General features: G+C 39.0%; 1 protein-coding gene across 3 annotated transcripts in view; it reads left to right on the top strand.

Annotated features, from left to right (window-relative positions):
- The first annotated feature begins 261 nt into the window (after window positions 1-261).
- Tbcel (tubulin folding cofactor E like) overlaps window positions 262-7,899 on the top strand; it is a 57,114-nt gene continuing 49,476 nt past the window's right edge. For all 3 annotated transcript variants that reach the window (XR_013090381.1, XM_076846259.1, XM_076846258.1), the window contains exon 1: window positions 262-425. The gene's annotated coding sequence lies outside the window, so the exon portion shown is untranslated. The remainder of the gene's footprint in view (window positions 426-7,899) is intronic.

The following is a 7,899-nucleotide window of genomic DNA, read 5'->3' as shown; positions in this document are numbered from 1 at the left end:
TGTACTCTTTTGCACCTGGGGGTGTCCCTTCCCCTCACCGTGGAAGGGAGCGGGAAGAGCAGGAGGAGGTAGGGTGTGTTTTTGCTGAAGCTCTGACCCTGACAGGCATCTCCGTCGCCATGGCAACCCTGGCTTGGTTGGGAGGATCTGCTCCTCCGGCGCCCCCTCCCATTCACGCAGCGGACGTGACACGTGCGGCGGGGTCACGTGTTGTTGTTGGGCCGGGAAAGCTGCTTCCGGGTCAATGCAGGACACCGGGCTCCGGCGGCCAGAGTGGGGGACGAGGTGAAGCGGAGCCGGGCCCGGGCCCGCCGGGAGCAAGCCGGAGGCTGAGCGGCGGCGGTGACGGCGGTGGCCGGGAGGGGGGAGGAGAGGCGCAGCCCGAGGAGCCGCCGCAGCAGCTCCCCCGCCTCCCGGGCTGAGGGGTGAGTGAGCCCGGCCTGCCGGCTCCGCTGGGCTCTCGAGGCCGGGGCGCTCCCCTCCGGAGCCGGGGCGCGGAGGGCCACTCCTGGGGGCGCAGTGAGAGGAAGCTCGGGGGGGCACTCGGGTCGAGCGGCGTTGCCGGGGCAGCTGCGGGGTGGGAGGCCTGCCCCGGGGCTCGGCGGACGGCGGGGCCTGCTGGGCTCGGGCGGAGCGGGAGGGGCCTGGGCGGGGGGCGGAGGCCGGTCCCAGGTGGGAGGGGACGTGTGCTGAGCCCCCGAGGTCCGGAGAGAATCCTGGCTGCTCAGTGTGCCCCGAGGCCTGAAGCCTGGGGAGATGCCCCTACCTGGTGGGAGACATACGTGTCTGGGACTGCAGGGGGTCTAGGAAACTTGTCTCTGAACTACTGAATTAAAAGAAAACAAAATAGTGGACGTGTCCCAAGGGAGGTTTGCTTGGAAAGGGCGGCCATCCCTAGGCTCCTGGTGCACCAGGCCTGACCCTTCCAGGGACTGATAAAAGGATGTGGTAGTTTAACCAGGGCTTTTGGTAGAATATATTTGCCCCAAGTTGGGAGATTCCAAGATTGAGGGGGGGTGGAATCAAGTGGAGGCTGGCAGGAGCGAACCCTGACCTGGGATCTTGCAGGGACTAACGATGTTTGGAGCTTCTTGTTTTGAGAATAGGAATACAGAGTTCTAGGTCCCTTACCAGGAATACATTCCACAGTATCTTTTCTTGGGATATAGTGATGGCAGAAGTTATAGTTGAAAGTTGGTTGAAAGAGTTGAACTGTTTACAGTCAGTGCAGGAAGGAGGAGCTTTACTCTGAAGGTTGCTAAGCTACAGGGAGCTTGTAGGCACCATCTAGGGCTGTTTGGGAAAGCTGAGAATGCATTCAGTGCTCACTAAAGACTTAGCAGGGGTTTGTCCCTGTTCTCTTCATCCTGCCATGGAGCTCTTAAATTGGTTTCCACGGATTCATCTTGAGCTAGGAGAGTTTGAATAAGTGCTGAAGACTAAGAAAACCCGCAGTCTTTGGGTCCTGAGACATTAGACTGGATATCTGGGGTGGTATCTTTAAAATTTAATTTGTTTCCTTTAAATTAAAAAAAAATTATACCTCACAGATCTAGTACATATCTACATATGATTTTAAAGTAATTCAACCTTTACCCTTATTAAATGTGCATTCCGGTAATTTCTGTTCCATTTTCTTTCATTTAGAAACATACTGACTGAAATCCACCAAATTGATTTATGGGTCTCCACTTGCAGATTGAAAAAAGATGTTTATAAGGCACATTTCTTGATTAGTCAGTGTCTCCATATTCTGCGCTTTTAGAGAACAAAGATGATTCCAAGATTAGTTTTGGGGACAGGGGTAGGGCTGCCAGGTATGAATGTTTGCTTCAGTTAGTTAGATGTTTATAACATATAACATATTTGATCCCTGTTTCTTGAAGTATTACAATCATAATATTTGACATATCAGTGTTTCCCAATCATTTGACAAAATTGTGTGTCTGTGCCTCTTAATTTTCTCTGTCCTTTGCTGCATCTGAGAAATATGAGAGGCCTAGTTTCATTTAGCCACTTTGTCTCCTAGTCATAGTTAAGGAAGTTTTATTTCACTGCTATCATTATAAAGATACACTGTTTTGCTTTTCTGTTACTTAAAAACATCTTGAATCTTCTTACTCCAGTAATTGTTATGTTTTATACTTTTTGCTCTATATTTAAATGTGTAAAGTTCATGGCTTTAGTATATATCATAAACTTAGGAATAACTTTGAGTCATTTAACTACAAAACTGATTTTTTGTTTGTAAAATAGGTTAGACCCTTATGAAAAACAGTATTAATTCATAATAAACATTAATGAGTGTTGGGGAACAAAGTTAGAGATCTTTTCCTTTGAAAAGCTCTCACACAACCTTTTCTGCATTGTCAAATGATACCTTGCCTAATTTTAATAGGTAAATGTATGGGATATGTATTTGACTAGCTTAATAATGTTACTTTCAGTTGATGATGAGTTCATATTATTTGGAACCAAAGGCACATTAATCTGGAAAGAATTGCTCACATTAAATTTTATCAGTGGGGACACATTCTTGACTTGATGCCTTATGAAAGCTTTCTATTGTCTTCAGACTTTGTGGGTGATAAAATATATCTTTCTTTTTAACTCTTGACTATGTCTTGGTTGTGGAGGAGAGACTTTATATTGGTATGTATCAAACATTTCAGAAAATTATCTTTTAATCAGGTAAATATTTGTTTTAAAATATAGCTTTAAAGAATGTTTAAAAAAGATTGTCTTTTTTGGTAGGTGTTTGGAACATTAAGGAAGATCTCATTTATTTTATTTTCTGGGAATCGTGTGTACGTGTCAATAAACAATGTGGAGAACTTATTCTGAGTGATTGTGTGTGGTTTTTTTTCATTTGTTTGTTTTGTTTTTTAGTTTTCAGTTTTCCTTTTGACTTTTAGACATACAGCAGGCTCTTTTCCCCTTGTAATTTTTGCTTCCACACTATTGTGGCTTTGGAAATCAGACACTTAATATTTATCAGAATTTTGTGTAAAATGGGATTGTATTGCTTTGAATGATGTTTTAAATACACATAAAATACTTATTTTCCCCTTTGTGTTTAAACTATATGACGTGTATTTTGGCTATTTAGGCCTAATTATTCATTTCATAGTCCTGGGCTATGTTTTAAATAACTGAGTTCTTGATATATTTTGGACCTATTCTGCAATGTAAGAAAAAGTTCTGAAAAGTAATGTGAAATTGACAGTGTTACAATTTGGGTTTAATAGGTGAAGAAATCATTTTAGCTGTGACTGTTGCCTTTGTCCTATATGTGTTTAGACATTAAGATTTACCATTACTCCCTTTTTCAGCCTACCCTGTTCTGATTTATGTTTTTTTGCGGATCAGCACAGTAATAGCCCAACAATTCCCATTGTCTGTTATTCTAATGCTACTTGATTTCACATAGCTTCATGAGAGTATTCTTCCAGAGAATATTGCTGTGATTACTTCATTTTTCTCCTCAAAAGCCATTAGTGCCTTCCAGTGCCAGCAATACATAAAGCCCATACTGTTTAGGTTGTTGTTGAGGACCCTCTGCAGCTTTTCTCAATTTTTTTTCTGACATTTCATTTCCAAAAACAGATCCTCTTCCTACCAAGGTCTCTAATCATCATATCTTGCTTGGTATATAACAAAGTGTCTTCCTTTTCTTTGTGAAATCCTGTTTATCCTCATTTCATTAAGATGACCCTCTTCTAAAATAGGTTAGACTCTTATAAAAACAGTATTAATTTATAGTAAACATTAATGAATGTTGGGAAACAAAGTTAGAGACCTTTTCCTTTGAAAAGTTGTCACATAGCCTCTTCTGCATTGTCAAATGGTACCTTGCCTAATATTTAATAAGTAAATGTATAGGATATGTATTTGACTAGTTTAATAATGTTACTTTCAGTTGAAGATGAGTTCCTATTATTTGGAACCAAATGCACATTAATCTGGAAAGAATTGCTCACATTAAATTTTATCAGTGGGGTCACATTCTTGAGGTCTAACCTATTTTAAGTCTTTCTTGATTGTATTGTTTGTGTGCCTTATTTTTACCTCTTTTAGATCATAAATATCTGGAAGTGACAGGGTTCAAATATCTTTGATTCTTGAGGACATCTAGCATAGGGTCTATTGGAACATAGGTCATAGACCTAGTGAATCAGAATAACTACACTTACTAAAAATGCATATTCCCGAGTTCTGCCATGGACTTATAGAACCTTAATCTCTACATTTTAGCAAACTGCCCAGGTGACTCTTCTGTTCAATAAAATTTAAAAATCACTGATTAGCATGATGCCTTAAATGATAATAGGTACACACACTTGATTTTTGAGCAAGTGAAGTTAATGAATTGAGCAATATCATAGTTCAGGATGGTTTAATTTTAAGGCTTTGAAGTCAGCCTAGACTTGAATCCTGTGACTGTAACCTCATTGTACTTCTATTTTCCAACCTGTAAAACAGGATTAATAGTATCTCTTATGAGGGTGTTGTTGGAATTAAAAGAGATGGTACATGCAAAGCAACACAGCACATAACACGCAGTAGGCTCTCAGTAGATTTTTATCTGCTGCTGTTATGATGATGACCACTAGCATCAGTGTCATCACGGTAATGAGATATGGGTTGCAAGAATAGGTTCTAGGTCAGTCATTGTTAAAAAGCAGATGGTTTATATGGTTTCCAGAAGTCAGGGTTGCAATGTTTTCTGTTTGGGGTTAGTAGATCATGGATGTGTGTGCTGTTTAAAGTCATAAAGGTGTTTTTGCCTCCTTTCTTCCTTCCTTCCTTTTTTGTTTCTTTTCCTTTTTTGGCATTGGGAATTGAGCCCGGAATCACTTTACCACTGAGCTATATCCCCAGTGCTTTTTTATTTTTTGAGACAGTGTTTGGGTAAGTTGTTAGGGCCTCACTAAGTTGCTGACGCTGGCTTCAAATTTGTGATCCTCCTGCCTCAGTCTCTCAAATCTCTGGGATTGTAGGCATGTGCCTTTGCACCTGGCTAGTTGTTTGGTCTTTTTGAGAAAGGTTGGTATTAAATTAGAATGTCATTTTCCCTTAGTTTTACCACTGCTCAAAGAATAAAATGCAAACTTCCAGAGGACATAGGTCCTTACCATCTGGCCTAGCCAGTCCCCTCCAACAGCTCTCCACATCATCTACAGTATGTTTCTATCTTTATCTTGCATTTCTTTCACTTAGTTGTACCTGTATATGTATTTTCCTCACTTTTTCATCTAGCAAATTTCCACTGTTGTCCTAAGTGTCAGTTCTACATGTGACTGACCTTCCGTGTTCTCAATATGCTTTGTCTACACTTACAATGCATTACCTTTGTGTACATTTGTCAGGAATAGGATTTAGTTGTGGCATATATTATATCCCCAGTATGTTGTCAATAATTAGTCCACCTGTACTAGAGGGAGAGGATGTTGGAATTTGCCTTCTGTCAGCTCCTATATTTGTCTGGACTTTGCCATTTTCAGCTTTCACAATAGTAATTACAACTTATGCTAGACACTAGATGATTTCATTTAAAAAACTTTGTTTCATTTAATTTTCACATTAACCTTATGAAATAGCTATTGATACCTTTATTTTATAAATAAGGGAACAGGCATAGACAGGTAAGTAACTTGGAGAAATTACACAGCAACCATAATGAACCTGGAATTAATCAAAGCTCACACTTTTAACTGCAATGCTATTCTAAAAAGGTGATTTAAGCAGGTGACACATTTCTGAAATCAAGAGATTATGGCTGTATGAAACTTTTATTGTTAATTTACTAATCATTCTTAGAATGTGATGTGTTAAGTGCTGTCACAAAAAGGATTGTTTAAAACTATTCTTTGGATAAGCCTTTCCAGTGATTTTCCAAAATTTTTCTTTCTCCCCAGTCTGCCACACTCTTCCTTGGTGTACTTGATTTTCATTTCATTATCAGATAATACTACTTCATGTCTATTAAATAAAATTTACCTTTAAATTCATCCAACAAACACTTGTCCAGTGTACACTAAACTGGACTGATGGGTTCCTGCTTTTGTAGAACTCAAATTCTGGTGGAGAGGGACCTTAAATACCAAATGAATGGATCATGATTCAAACTTCGAAGAAAGAATGAAGCGATAATGAGTGATAGATAGTGGCAGTGGTGCCATTTTTGATTAGGTGATCAGAGGCAGACTTTGAGAAGGTGACATTTGGTTTACATTTGAGACTCATGCTGAATTGAAGCAACTCTGCCAAGAGCCAGGAAAGGGGGAAATTAGCTTGGCAAGTTTGAGAAGTAGAAAGCCAGGAAGTCTGAAGCCTTGTGAGCTAGGAAAAGTGTGGAAGGAGGAAAAGATTAGAGAGATCAGATAAATTGAAGACTCTGCTAGAGATTGGATTTTATTCTAAATGGGAAAGGAAGCCACTGAATTTAAAAAAAGACACAATTTAACTTAAATTTTGAAAAGACGACTTGGCTGCTTTGTGGAGAATGAATTGTACAAGTTAGGAGAGACCAGGGAGGGGGCTGATGCAGCAGTCCTGGGTTGGACTAGAGCAAAGTAAGAGAAGGAAAGAATGGGAGGAATTGGGATGTTTTAGATGTGTTGATGGGTATGCCTGATAATCACATGGGAGTGTGAGAGGAAAAGAGGGATTAGATGTAATTCCTGAGATGGGAGTGAGCATAGGAGGAGCAGATTTGGAGAGGGACTGAGTTCTGTTTGTGTCCCCTGTGTGCCTCTCCTGATGTACACCTTCAACCTGAAAGGATGCCACTGTTCTCAGTTTTGTGTTATTATTTTCTGACTTTTCTTTATAGTTTTATTTTTATTAAATATTTATCTGACCCTAAATTAAATTAGAAGATGGAAGATTAATTATCAGTTAACTTTAAATTTAAAAATTTAAACTCTCAGTATAAATGGAATTGCGTATATTCTTGTGATTAATTATTTCACACATTCAGCATTGCTTTTTAAATCATTCATGTTGATGAGGAAACAGGCTTAATGAACTACCAATTGTTTGTTTTATGAATATGTTGTAATATATGCAATCACTGTTTCTTAAATGTAAGGGGTTTTTTACCCCAGGATTTCTGCAATTTCAAACAAAGCTGTTATCAGCATTCTTGTCCTTATCTCCTGATGCACATTTACAAGTTCCAATAGCGGTCATTCTGAGAGTAGAATTGCTGTATGAGAGAATATATGCGTCTTCAACTCAAGACATGTTGTTTTCCAAAGTGTCTTCAAATTTATACTCTAGTAGTGTGAGAGTTCCTGTTCTTCCACATCCTAACACTTGGTATTGTCAGAGTCATTAAAGTTTTGCTAACTTATTTGAAATAATACATCACTACTTCAATTTTTGTTTCTGAACATTACTGAAATTGGGCATCTTTTACATATATTTAATAGCCATTTTAGTGTTATTATCTATTAAATATTTATGTTTATTGTCCATTTTCCTTTGAGCTTTCACCTTTTGAAATTATTTTTAAGAGTTCTTCTTACTATGCTGCAAGTGCCCCTCCTTCATAGGTGTGCTGCAAATGCCCTCCGCTCCCGTTTCTGTCTTATGTCTTATGTTTTTAATGCCTGATCAAAAGTTTTTCATTTTACTGACCAACTCCCTTTATAGATTTTAAAAATGTTTTGATTATAAAAAAGTGATTATAATCATAGTATTGGTATTTAATTCATGGATAAATGTTTGAGTATAACTTAAAGTTGTATAAGGGCACGTACTTTTTCAAAAGGTTAGTCCCCTTATTCATTTATTAACATTTCTTCTCATGAACATTTGTAAAGGATTCAAAGAAAAAGATAAGTGAAGATCATATATGTCATAAATCAAATCTCCCACTAAATTCACTTATGG

The sequence above is a fragment of the Callospermophilus lateralis genome, chromosome 2, assembly GCF_048772815.1.
Source record: "Callospermophilus lateralis isolate mCalLat2 chromosome 2, mCalLat2.hap1, whole genome shotgun sequence".
Taxonomy (NCBI): domain Eukaryota; kingdom Metazoa; phylum Chordata; class Mammalia; order Rodentia; family Sciuridae; genus Callospermophilus; species Callospermophilus lateralis.
This window is presented reverse-complemented; position numbering and strand designations above follow the sequence as displayed.